The sequence below is a fragment of the Castor canadensis genome, chromosome 7 (genome assembly GCF_047511655.1).
Source record: "Castor canadensis chromosome 7, mCasCan1.hap1v2, whole genome shotgun sequence".
Taxonomy (NCBI): domain Eukaryota; kingdom Metazoa; phylum Chordata; class Mammalia; order Rodentia; family Castoridae; genus Castor; species Castor canadensis.
Window position 1 is genome coordinate 38,802,328 of NC_133392.1, and position 11,751 is coordinate 38,814,078.

General features: G+C 39.7%; 1 pseudogene; it reads right to left on the reverse strand.

Annotated features, from left to right (window-relative positions):
* Positions 1–1,593: 1,593 nt before the first annotated feature.
* Positions 1,594–6,166, reverse strand: LOC109690564 (small ribosomal subunit protein eS17 pseudogene; annotated as a pseudogene).
* Between the last annotated feature and the right edge of the window lie 5,585 nt (positions 6,167–11,751).

Below are 11,751 nucleotides of genomic sequence, written 5' to 3' on the forward strand. Positions count from 1 at the left end.
CCTTGATGTCCTCCTCCCTCGCCCCATACACACCAGGACTTATGCCCAGCACAGATTGTACATATTTTAAAGATCAAAAAATTCATATTACTAACAGGCCTTCCCAGATAGGCTCTGTCCTTTTCTGTGTGTGGCAGCACCTCGGGGTTTTTAAATTTTTTTTTTTTACAATTAGTGCATATGTGAGGGGTTTCATTGTATTTCCATACATGCATATAATGTAGTTTGGTCATATTCATTCCTTCATTACTCTTTTTATCCTCCCTCCCCCACCCCATTTTATTATCTTTCTCGCAAATTTAAAAAAATGAGTTTCGTTTGACCTTTCATTATGACCTTTTCATACATGCATATGACATATTTTGCTGAAAGTATTTATCAGATCTAAGAGTTTTCTGGTGGAGTCTTTAGGGTCTTTTAAGCATAGGATCATATCATCTGCAAAGAGAGACAATGTTTTCTTCCTTTCCTTTTTTTTCTCTTACCTTATTGCTCTGGTTAAAAATATACACGCTATATTGAATAAGAGTGGAGAAAGTGGACGCTTTTGTCTTGTTCCTGATTTTAGAGAAAATGCTCTCAGTTTTGTACACTTAGTAAAATGTTTACTATAGGTTTGTTATATACAGTAAGCCTGCCTTATGTGTGAATTAATTACATAAAGTTTTGCCCAAGCTCTGCTAAAAAAAAAAAAAAGCAAAAGAAAATTCAAAACTAAAAAAATTAAGTTCTCACTGATGTATGATGAAGTTCAGTTAATGGGGACAGGCTCTCAGTTTCATTTTGTCATCAGTAGAGTTTAAATCCTTGTGCGATCGGCTGAGTGTTTCCCTGCCCTCCCAAAAATGAAAATATGCCTCCCAAAAACCAAATGATGCTCCAAAAGCAAAGTAAAAATTATGGTAATCCTCCCAAGCTATAAATGGCACATATGTGCTTAATTTTAGTGAAAATCTAAGATTTGTTGAAAGGTGGCATGTCTTTAGTGGAAATGGGGCAGCATTACAGGAAAAAGGAAGCAAGCATCTGTAGTACTGTACTGAACTGTATGTACCCTGAGCACTGGTGTTTTTTCAACAGTGGCCCCTTGGAACCACATAACTGCTGATACCAAGGGTCTGCTCTATAGTCTTTATAATGAGGCATGTTCCTTCTATTCTTGTTTTTTCAGGGCTTTTTATCATGAAGGCGTGATGAATTTTGTCAAAAACTTTTTCTTGCATCTATTGAAAGGACCATGTGATTTTATTCATGTGCTGTATTACATTTATTGATTTCTGTATGTTCAACCATTCCTTGTATCCCTGGAATTAAATTAACTTGATCATGGCATGTGATCTTTTGAATATGTTGTTAAATTGAATTTGCAAGTTATTTATTTATTTTGTGGTACTAGGGTTTGAACTCAGGGCTTCATGCTTGCTAGGCAGACATTATACCACTTGAGTCAATCCAGCTGAATTTGTGTTTTATTGAGGATTTTTGTGTCTATGTTTACCAAGGAAATTGGTCTATGGTTTTCCTTTTTTGTTGTTTTTTTTTTTTTTTGGTGTTCCTGGGTTTATTGAAAATATCATATCTCAGCAGAAAGATTTAAAGGGCTCCACGTGGTGTTCTGAAATTCATCCCAACTGTGGGCTGAGTGACTTGCAGGTTGGAGAGACTGCGAAGTCCAAAAGCTTCAGCGTTTTCTTAGTGTCAGGGTCAACTTCAGTGATCTCCTGATCCAGGGCTGAGACCTCCGGAACGTAGTTGTCTCTTCCTCTCTCTCCTCCTCCTGCAGCTTGATGGAGATACCTCTCACGGGGCCTCTCTGGATCCGCTTTAGGAGATGCGTGACATAGCCGGCGATCTTGTTGTGGAGCTTCTTGCTAGGGATGATGGCGATCTCCTCGCACACGCGCTCTGGTGTGGAAGTCATTGCCCAGGCGCGTGGAGTACTTCTCGATGATGACACGGGCCGCCTTCTTCACGGTTTTGGTGCGAACGCGGCCCCATATTGGCGGGTCCTACTAGAAGAGATAAACAATTCCTCTTTTTTTTTTTTTTTTTTTGCAGAACTGAGGTTTGAACTCAGGGCCTCACATTTGCTAAGCGGGCGCTCTACCACTTGAGCCACTCCACCAGGCCTTTTGTTGTTTTCTTATCCGATTTTGGTGTCAGGGTAATACTGGCTTGATAGAATTAGTTTAGTAATATTACTTCTCTTTCTGTTTTATGGAATAGTTTTGAGGAGGATTGGTGTTAGTTCTTCTTTACAGGTCTGGTAGAGTGCAACAGCAAATCCGTCTGGTTCAGGGTTCTTTGTTGGGAGACTTTTTTTTTTTTTTTTTTTAATCGCTGCTTCTATCTCAATGCTCATTATAGGTGTGTTTAAGTTGTTTTGAACATCTTGGTTAAAATTGGGTAGGTCACATGTGTAGAAATTTATCCTTTTCTTTTAGATTTTCCAGCTTAATGGAATATAAGTTTCAAAATATTCCCTGATGAGCTTCCTTTTTATTGGTATTTGTTGTAATATCCCCTTTTTTGGGGGGGGGTGGGCAGTACTGGGGCTTGAACTCAGGACCTACACCTTGAACCACTGAGTTTTTATGGTGAAAGGTTTTTTGAGGGTAAGGACTTGTGAACTGTTTGCCTAGGCTGGCTTCAAACCACATCTTACTGCTCTCTGCCTCCTGAGTAGCTAGGATTACACATATGAGCCACGGGGCCCCGCTCATCTTTAGTTTTTATTAATTTGGGTCTTCTCTCTCTTTTAGTTAGTTTGGCTAAGGGTTTGTCAATTTTGCTCATCTTTTCAAAGAACTAACTTTTCATTTAGTTGATTCTTTGTATTTTTTTACTCTCATTTAATTAATTTCTGCCTTGATCTTTATTATTTCTTTTCATCTACTAATTTTGGATTTGGCTTGGTCTTGGTTTTTGAAGAGATCAAGGTGCATCATTACGTTATTTATTTGAGTGCTGTCTGATGTTTTAAATGTAAGTACTCACAGGTAAAAACTACCCTCTTAAAACTGCCTTTGCTGCATCCCACAGCTTCTGGCATGTTGTATTTTCATTTTACTCTTTATTGTACAAATTTTAAAATTTTCTCCCTGATTTCTTCAAGGACTCACTGGTAATTCAAAAGTTCATTGCTTGGCCTGGTGCCGGTGGCTCATGCCTGTAATCCTAGCTATTTGGGAGGCTGAGATGGTGGGGAGGATTGTGGTTCCAGGCCAGCATGGGGAAGTATTTCACAAGACCCCATCTCCAAACCATCTCCAAAATAGATTGGAGGTGTGGCTCAAGCAGTAGAGAGCCTGGTTTGCAAAGTCCTGAGTTCAAACCCCAGTCTCACCAAAAACAAAAACAGTGTATTTGTTCAATCTCTATGCTTTTGTAGAGTTTCTCTAGCTTCTCTTGCTATTGATCTAATTTTATGCAATTGTGATCTGATAATATACAAGAAATATTTCAGCTTTCTTGTATTTGTTATGATTTGCCTTATGGCCTAAAATGTGATCTATTTTGGAGATAGTTCAATGGGTTTCTGAGAAAAATGTGTGTTCTTCATCTTTTGGATGAAATATGCTGTAGGTATCCATTAAATGCATTTGGTCTATGGTGCAGTTTAACTTTGAAGTTTTTTTGTTGATTTTTTTTGTCTGGATGATCAATCCTGAATGAGAGTCAGGTATTAAAGTCACCCATTATTATTGTATCTGGACCTATCTGTATCTTTATGTTTCATAGTATTTGTTTTATGAAATTGGGTACACTAATATTTTGTGCACATTCATTTATAATAGTTACATCTTCACACATGCACAGGAAATCGATGCGAGTCAACTCCCTGTATAGCTATCCTTATCTCAACTCTCAGAAACCCTTGGTCCTTCCTATTATTGCTTATACTCTCTCTTCAACAAAATTAGAGATAAGGGCAAAATAGTTTCTGCTGGGTAGCGAGGGGGTGGGGGGGAGAGGGAGGGGCGGGGGGGTAAGGGAGGGGGTGGGGAAGGAGGGAGAAATGACCCAAGCATTGTGTGCACATATGAATAAAATAAAAATTAAAACAAATAAAAAAATAAAAAATAAAATAAAATAAATATAATAGCTACATCTTCTAGATGGATTGTTTCCTTTATTAATATATAGAGACAATATCTCTTCTGATTAATTTTGGCTTGAAGTATATTTTGTCAGATATGATACTTTGCCAGATATGATACTCCTGGTCAAATATGAAACTCCTTGTCAGATGTGAGACTTCGTCAGATATGATACCCCTGCTTGCTTTTGGTTTCCACTTGCTGTGTATACCATTTTCCATTCTTTCACTTCAACCTTTGTGTATCTTTGCCAGTGAGGTGTGTTCTTTGCGGATAACAGTTGGATCTTGTTTTTTTTAATTCAGTCAGCCAACCTACATCTTTTAAATTGGAGAGTTAAGATCATTTACATTTGGGTTATTAATGAGAGGTGTTTGCTGATTTGTGTAATTTAGTGTTTTTTCTGGTTGATTTGAGTACTGTTTGTTCCTTTCTTTCTCCCTGGTTCATCTTAGGAGTTTGCTGATTTAGTTAATTGAGTTTCATTCAATCTTTCTCATTTGTTTATCTACTCTTCTCCTGATATTTAGTCTTTCCTGACATCTTGTGTTTGTGACTGTCTTTCTTCCTTGTCTCTGTGTAGGATTTAAGTATCTTCTGCAATTACCATTGCAGCTTTGTGGTAGCTTTGTGGTCACGAATTGCTTTAGTTTGTGTTTATCTTGGTAAGTCTATAGTTTTCCATCAATTTTAAAGGATAACTTTGCTGGTTAAAGTAATCTTGGTGGGCAGTTATTTACTTGCAGAGCTTGAAATATATCATTCCTTTCCTGGCTTTTAATGTTTCTGCTGAGAGGTCTGATGCAATTCTGACAGGATTGCTTTTATAAGTGAGTTGGAGTTTTTCTTTTGCAGCTTTCAATATTCTTTCTTTGTTCTGTAGTTTTAGCATTTTGACTGTAATGTGACAGGGAAAGGTTCTTTTTTGGTTGTATCTATTTGGGATTCTAAATGCCTCCTGCATTGGATGCCCATAGTTTCGGAAAATTTTCTTAAATAGGTTATCTATGCTTTTAGTTTATATTTCAACTCCTTCTACCCCATAGATTCCTTGGTTTGGTCTCTTGAACATGTCCCAGAATTCTTGAAAATTGTGTTCATGTATCTTTATTTTTTCTTTATTTCTGTCTGAATATAATATTGCCTTGATGTTGTCTTCGGTCTTGGATAACCTTTCTTCTGCTTGGTCTAGTCTATTGTTGATAGTTTCCACTGTACTTTTGGTTTATTGAGCTTTTAATTTCTAAAACTTTTGTGTGTTTGTTTTGAGAATCTCGATTTCCTTGCTGAATTTCTTCCTCATCCAGATTTTGAATTGACTTTTTTACTTCATCCAGCTGTTTGTTTGAATTCTCTTTGAGGCCACTGGTCATTTTTTTAAAGTAGACTTTTGAATTCTTTGGCATTTCAGGCATTTTAGTCCTTGGATTCAGTTATTGAAGCATTATGAACTTTTGGAGGCGCCATATTGCCTTGCATTTTCATATTTCATGTGTTTCTAGGTTGCAAGTTGCACATTTTGGGGGATGGATATCTCTTCCAATTTTATTTGGTTGATTTCTTAGTGAGAAGGCTTCTCTCGTGGGCTCAATCTCCAGTACCACTCAAAGAGAGTAAAACAAACTGTTGTAAAGCAGTCGTGTCAAGCTGGTGCTTTTGCAAGCTGAGGGCCAGGCCAGTTAAGGGCCTAACATCAGCATTTGGGCTGCCTTCTCTTTAGAAACTTCCCTTCTTGGCTTCTCTAGAACTGTTTCTGGCCCCAGCAAATGTTGCCACCTGTGGGCTGGGCAACTTCCCTTTTGCTCCAGACCCTCTAGTTTGTGCACTCAGTGGCTGCAATGTCCTAGCCTAGGGGTTTCCACCAAGTGCTTAGGAGAATGGGGAGGGGGTGGGCAAACAGAGCCTAAAATGTGCCCTAGGGGGGAGAATCATGCATTGATGTGCCTGCTGGTCTCCAAGCTTTCTGCTCTCACCTTTCTCCCTTCTGCTGGAGGGAGGCAGCTTACAAAACAGAGTGATTTGCTGGGCTTGGCCTCAGAGCTCTTGGTCTCCATGGGAGCAACCATACTTCACAGGGAGGCAACTCCAAAGTGCTCAGGCTTGGATCTCAGTCTTTGTGGTGATACATAGGCAATGGGTCTGGCACCTTGCCACAGAGGGTGGAGCCACCAGCCCCAAAGCCCTTCCTGGCCTGAGCTCCCCACTGCCTAGATTTCTCAGCAGGTCTGAGTCTTCCCCTCCCCATGACTATCTCTTCTGGCTGTGTCCAACCCAGACACTGTGGGGGTCATCCCCAGGCTTCTTGAGTTGTGGCTGTTCCTTGTTTTCAGGTTGCCAGAGTAGCTAAGTTTCAGACAATAGGCTCCCTCCCAAGATGGTGCCCATTAGCTCTCTGAGATATGAAGAGCAGCAAAATAGATTTCTTCTCCAATGCCAGTCTGTGATACAGGGAGTTTCACTGTTGCACCAAATCCCTGTCCTAGATTTAAGACCTTTGAGAACTTTCACCTTGTCCTATGGCTAGGACTGCCAGACTGTTGCCAGGGCTGCCTGATTTACCTTGGGATTGTGGTTTCAACACCCTTCTCCCCAACCCTAGGAAGCCGGGGTTGATGCAGTGGGCTCTTTCCTACTTCCCTCTGTGCGACCTTTTTGTTTCTCTATGGTTCTTCCCCTGTCCTTTTGTTAACAGTGCACTCTGTGATCAGAAGACTTCCAAATTCTTTGTATCCCACTTGGAGGAATCCATGGTGGGACACATGGGTATAAATGGAGTTTATTAAAAGTTAGGGAAGGGAATTACAAAAGGGAGCATAGTGGACCCAGGTAGAAGCTAGAACTAGAGAGAGCATGTGTCTCTTCTCCAGGTGCTTTTAAAAGTTACGCTAACCTATGGGAAGGGAAGAGCCAGGTGATTCCCATCTGTCAATGAGTGGGGAGGGCCGTGGGCATCCTGGGCCAGGTGAGGGGGGTCTGAGCTGTCTCTGAGCCAGGGCATGGTCAATCTAAAATCCAATATTAAGTCATATTTTCTATGCATCTTGAACGTTCCCTAACTCTAGTCTGCCTCACTTTCACCTCTTTCATGATTCCAATGCTCTTCCTCTCTTTATCTTTGTGGAATAAAGTCTGTCCTTTGTTACCCTGACTTTTTCCATTCACAGAGTCATGTGGAGGAAGCATGGCTCCCTCATCGTTTTCAAGGTGCTGCCTTGATGGCTTTTCATCATGGCCCCATATGATGGGTAGGCAGACATGGTTATTCATATTTTGGAGCTGAAAGCAATCAGTTGCAAAGAGGTTACAAAAAATATGCCCAGGTAATTGAATGAAGTAAGTTGTCATAGAGAGACAGTGCTTATGATAAAAACAATTATCAGGGGACAGTTAAGAAGCAAAATAACTATGGTAGCTGCTCTGAAGCTCTTCTTTTTCTTTTTTAGTTATACTTTATTTTCGATTGATATATGATAATTGTACATTCTTTTGATAGTAATTAGATATTGAGAACAATGGTCTGTTTGGCAATGAAACCATGCCATCGGCATATAGAAGAAAGCTTCCCTTTCTGTTTTCCGTCCTGAGAGCAGGCATCGCATCTTATGTAGTCAGGAATCCAGTTCATACAAGATTCCAGAGTGGTTAAGTGTCTTAGCCAAGACACTCAGAAAGTTAGTGACCCACCCAGAAAAGCAAGGCAAATCATCTGACCTCTAGGCCAGTGCTTCCTGTGAGAAAGAATGTACTTCTCCAAGACAGCTGGGTCCTCACCATCAGCCAAGTCACTGAAACTTCTATAGGCGTCTCCACCAGAGGAATTTCTTGGGGTTCTGGCTAAAATGCAGGTTCCAATCTGGCAGTGTGGGGTGGGGCCTGAGTTCTGCAGTTCTCGAAAATTCTCAGGCAAAACTTTTGGTCTAGACTTCTCTTTGAGTAACAAGCAGCTAGAGAATGACTCAAAAACGACAAAGCAAATGACCTAGATAAAGACAGGGCTTATTGGCAAGCAGTACAGGATTTTAAGTGCTGATGACTGAAAGCAGTGTTCCTGGACTGTGATGAGAGTCTCAAAATAAAGGTCTGGTTCCTCTTCTGCCAGAAACACCCTGACATGAGACCAACTTCATAAGCCAAAGCAAAGCTGTGGTGGCCAACAGATCTTCAGACACACCTGCCAACAGCACAGCCAGCCCCTTCATTTTATGGAAGTAGCTTCAGCAAGGCAGCCAGAATAAAAGCCACTTTGTTTAACATTCTGAAGGCGTTCCCAGTGTCCCCCAGGATCTTCATTAGTTACTCTGAGTATTACCTACGGGCTCTTGGGTGGGACTAGAACCTCCCACCACTGCAATGCCAGCCCTTTTGACATTTGGATGATGAAAGGCAGCACTTAATGAGGAGAGGAGAGGAAATGGACCTGGGCACAGAATCAGAGGGCTTTGACCTGTGAGGTTTCTGAATCCCAGGCATTGCTTGCCCTCTCACAAGTAGAGGAAAAAGATGTCAGTGTTGTTCACAGTCTGGGTATGGAGCTTTGGCAGTGTAATAGTAGCAGTTTTCAAGGCAGGAAGAGTAGGCAAGGGAGGGGCATTTGGCACTGTGGAGGAGTGAGTTGGGAGCTAGGCAGGTTCCAGCCTGGGGCCAGGGGCAGAGGATTGTGCACACTTGCTGTTTCTTCAGATTTGGAACCAGGAAATGCCAACATTAAAGCTAGAGCCACAGAGCCACAGAAAGGATATAGAAATTTCATAATTGTGGTGTTTTGAACCAACATTCTCTGGAGCTTTAAAGGCTCTATGTGAAGGTGTTTTCGAGGCTGTTTAGCATGAGATAATAAGGGCAGGTAGGACTGGTCCTTCACACCTAGTTTAGTATCACTTTGTATCTGTTTTATAGATTGGGAATGTGAATATGATTTATTTCTGTAAATGACTTTCTATTTAAAAATAGACCTCTTCATTTGACAGTTAAGAGGAAGGTGACTTTTTAGAGTAATACCGGGGTGTTCACTCCCCAGAGTGTGGTGGTGCCATGATACTACAGATCAAACTAGAGCATAAACACCACGCTGGATTCTTTCTCTTCAGAGCAGTCCATTTCTTTTGCTGCATTTCTCACGTTCCAATTCTGCACCAACCCAAATGAGTGCTCAGATTTCCAATATCATTTGCACCATGGTTCGGGAAGAGGACTAGTCTATGATATGGTAGACAGGTTTGCCTGTGTGGTATGATATGTATGGGCCTCAGCCAGCCCTGGGTAGCTTCCCATTTAACTGACCCATAGCTTCCCACTATGGGCCAGACCAACAGTTTAGGAATCAATTACTGACTTAATTCCATTATACAAAGGAGAAGCAACTTTACTAATACAGAAACTGGCTATATTATAAGCACACAGTATAACATTGCAAGTCACCTGCTGTGTCACTTGTTAAGACAAGTCACACAGATTCTCGTTCTCTGTTTGCTTTGATGTCACAGATAACATATTTTGGCCAAAGAAATATGAGAGGAAGCTTTCAAAGTCACTGTAGGAGTCTCTTCATTCCCTTTCCTATGCCTGTATTTGTAGAAGTCCTCATTGAGATGGAACCTCTGCTCACTAGAGTCCTGCAACCGCTATCAATCAAGCCAAAGATGATTTGATAAGGAAAAAAATAACTCTACTTACAAAAAAAAAAAGACAGTAGAGTCCTTTTGCCAACCTATATCAAATATGTAATATGAGCAAGAAATATATCTTTGTTTAAACCAGTAATCTTCTGGAGTTTTGTTACCACAGCAAAAACCTAGCCTATCCTAACTGATACAGATTCTTATATCAAAAAAAAAAAAACAATAAAATGCTAAATGGGACATTACCGGTTTTGTCATAACCTTTTCTGTTAATTTCATGATTCATCTCCAACTTTGGAGCTCTTTTTATCAAATAACCACATGATTAAAGAATTCATTTTGTAAATGTCACAGTGTACCTCCAATGACAATATGATAATAAAAAAGAATTTGTATTTGGAAGATTTAGAATTGTGTGAAGGGGAATTATATTAAATGGACAATGATTGTAGATGAATTGATAAAAACTTATGAATCATCTTTCATTAAAGTAGAACACAAAGATAGCACAACAATGATGACCAAATGATATTTGATGAATGTCCAGATAGAATCAGTGGGGTCTGAACCAGTAGTTCCCACTTGTCATCCTTATTCAAGAGAATCTCTTCAGGATTATTCTTCTTACCATGCTGAGACATTTTTTTCTGAGTCTGGTCCTCTATTTCAGACTACAGGCTTTTTTGATTTAATGGCAAGAAGTGGCTGACATCTATCTCCCTTAGACTTGCCATAGAAAACTAAAATAATTTTAGGTTTTTGAGATTGAAGTTATTTTGTGAAACCCATATTTCTTCTCAAGCTCTCGTTTATAAAGAACTCTGGTCATGTTAAATGTCATACCTGCTTTTATGTGAGTTTCCGATAACTCATTGTTAGTTCTGGTTCCAACTTCACACAACTGTATGACTCCAGATAACTCTAAGTCTTTTTTCCAAGTTCTTGAAGGAGAATCTGGCTCAGCTTGAGTTGGTGTTTACTCTGCAGCCAATTGATTGTACTTGTGGGAAGATCATGTGGTGGAAAGGTCTGCCTCTTCTAATTGAGAGAAGGAAAGGATTCCAAAGAACAGGTTGAAGGATTTGAGAGTTCTTAATCCCAGATAAATACGTAGTATATTTAGCATTAAGTGTGTGTGGTTGCCAAAAAAAAGTTTATAGAAGCAAATTACATATTCTAGAATTTTTGTTTCATATCTTATTTATTTTGTTGACTGTTAGCATTCATCAGTGGAAAGCAATAGTGGATGCCAAAAATATAACAAAAATTTACTACGGAGTAAAATGTTATTTACCAATTACTTTTTTGCATTAATTAGGGGAAGCTTTTATAAAGTATAATAAAAGCAAGAACATTATCCTCATAAACCCCAAATATGGATGAAGATAGGGGATAAAGCTGAGATTCTGGTCCTTTGCTGTTCATTAGAATCACAAGGGAAATTTAAAACAAGCTAATTACCTCCATATACCTACCAGAACAGCAAAACAACAAAAACTGGTGCTGTGACATGCTGTTGAAGATGTGGGGTAACTAGAACTCTCACATAATTCTGGTATAGGCTATAAGTTGGTACAATCACTTTAGATACTTGTTTCACAATAGCTACTAAAAAAAGAACACAGGGCTGGGAGGGGGGAACTCACAGTTATATGCTCAATTATTTAGCTTGTAATCAACACCTTGGAGCAGGAAAGTGATTTTCCCAAAGCCTCTCCACAATCTGGTGACAGAGCCACACTCTAAATTCAGGTTTCCTGATTCCCAGGCCAGGGCTCATTCCACTAAACCAATAGTTCTCACAGCTGACTATATATGGTGCTTGTCTGGAGGGCTTTTGCTAGTACCTTACCCTAAAACCTAGAAAGTCCATTCTTAAGTATATATATATATGTATATATATACATACACACAAAAGAAATGCATACATATGTTCACCAAAAGATATGTACTTGAATATACACTATTCATGATAGACCCAACCTGAAAACTACCTAAAAGTCCATCAACAGTGGAGTGGATATTTACACAAT